The sequence below is a fragment of the Saccostrea cucullata genome, unplaced genomic scaffold (assembly GCF_032062105.1).
Source record: "Saccostrea cucullata isolate Sc308-1 unplaced genomic scaffold, CSIRO_AGI_Scuc_v1 ctg5822, whole genome shotgun sequence".
Taxonomy (NCBI): domain Eukaryota; kingdom Metazoa; phylum Mollusca; class Bivalvia; order Ostreida; family Ostreidae; genus Saccostrea; species Saccostrea cuccullata.
The window spans coordinates 35,237-37,060 of NW_026937324.1; the positions used below are offsets into that span (position 1 = coordinate 35,237).

At 34.9% G+C, this 1,824-nt stretch overlaps 1 non-coding gene across 1 annotated transcript; it reads left to right on the plus strand.

Moving 5' to 3' along the window:
- The first annotated feature begins 279 nt into the window (after positions 1–279).
- Positions 280–352, plus strand: Trnaf-aaa (transfer RNA phenylalanine (anticodon AAA)). Its single transcript has one exon. It is a non-coding gene; the product is annotated as a tRNA-Phe (tRNA).
- Positions 353–1,824: the final 1,472 nt, after the last annotated feature.

Sequence of the window (1,824 nt, forward strand, 5' to 3'; positions counted from 1 at the left end):
TATGCATATGACAAAACATTTCAATGGTAAGGATAAGTCTGTGTTGTATGTAAAGATATGCATGTGCTTAAATTGATGTATTTAAAATTAAGCAACACATGTTTGCACTTTGCACTGTATTCAATTATGTGATTTATTAACTGCAGGAACTTACTGACTTAGTATTGATGGGTGGATCCCCCTTTGTTTTTACTACATATAAATGAAATGTTTATTGAAAGTCCAGCCCCCTCCCCCATCCCATACATAGTGATGTAATGGTTAGGGCCGTGGATATCAGCCTGGATAGCTCAGTTGGTAGAGCACCTGACTAAAGATGCAGGGGTCCCGGGTTCCTTTCCCGGTCCAGCCATGCATTTTCTCCTTTCCTGTTACAGATTTGGTGTCGTGCCATGCCCTGGAATTGACAGGTGAAAGTCCTGTCAGGGATGAGCCTGTGTTGGTGCCTTTGGAGGGCCAAAGACCTTTAAGGAGGGAGGAATGTAATGGTTAGGGCCGTGGATATCGGCCTGGATAGCTCAGTTGGTAGAGCACCTGAGTAGAGAAACAGGGGTCCCGGGTTCGATTCCCAGTCCAGCCATGCATTTTCTTCTTTCCTGTTACAGTGACACACACACCCATGTTATACAGTTGGAGAAATGTAGTACATGTATTTGAGTGGACAATTTGAGCATCAGCATCAGCATTTAAAAAAACAGCATTACTTGGATCAGCATCAGCAAGCAAAGGATAGAACTAGCATTGACCAAAGTGAAAACAGGTAAAGGAAAGTCATTTAATACAAATTACAAATAAAAATTACTCAAAAAATTATTTTAATGGCTTAAAATAGCGATGCTGTTTTTGAATTATCCATTTCCGGCAGGATAATCCTACTTCCGGTAGCATTACTAGCATTGACCTAGTTTCAAACCAGCATCAGGATAAGGATCAAACCAGGATCAGGATAAGGATAACTAGCATCAAAATCAGCAAGCAAAGGAAGCATCAAAATCAGCAAGCATAGGAAGCACCAAAATCAGCATTGATGCTGTAACAAAATTATTTCCCTGCACTGTACATGTATTTCTATGGCATATGGACTTTGACAAAAAAAGTAGTAAACATTTTTCTTTTTTGTTCGAAACTCATCCATAATTTTCAGATGTTCATGATAATTTGCGCAAAAATGTTTTTATATTTTTATAAGCTTCAGGGTATGACGTCTGTGGAAATAGAACAGTCTTTAAATTTGAGTGTTTTTTTTTTTTTTTTTTTTTGTTAGCTGAAAATCACCTAATATTGATATTTTGCATATTTTGGATTATCTCCCCTTTGCAGTTCAAAATTAGAAAGTTTCACTGTCCATGAGAATGTTTTGTTAAATTGCAAAAAGGCACTTGTGTTGTTGTATTTTGTGTTGAAAATAATAAGAAATTGTCTAGAAATGTAATATTAATTTCAGATGTATATATCCATGGCATATACTGGACTTTGACTAAAATAGTGAAATTTCTCGTTTTTGTATGAGAATCATCTATAATTTTCGGATATTTAATATAATTAGCACTAAAATGTTTTTATACTTTTGTAAGCCACAGGGTATGGTGTATTTGGAAAAAAAACATAATCTTTTGATTTGGCTGTTGGACTTTTATATTTTTTAATAGCCGAAAATCACCTTAATATCAATATTTTCATGTTTTTGCATTTAAGCATTATCTCCCCTTTTCTGTCTAAAATTAGAACACCTTACTGGACATAATTATATTACAATTATTTATGACAAGTTACTAGTTGAGCTGTATTTTAATGAGAAATAAATATAATTGTGATATCTTTTCC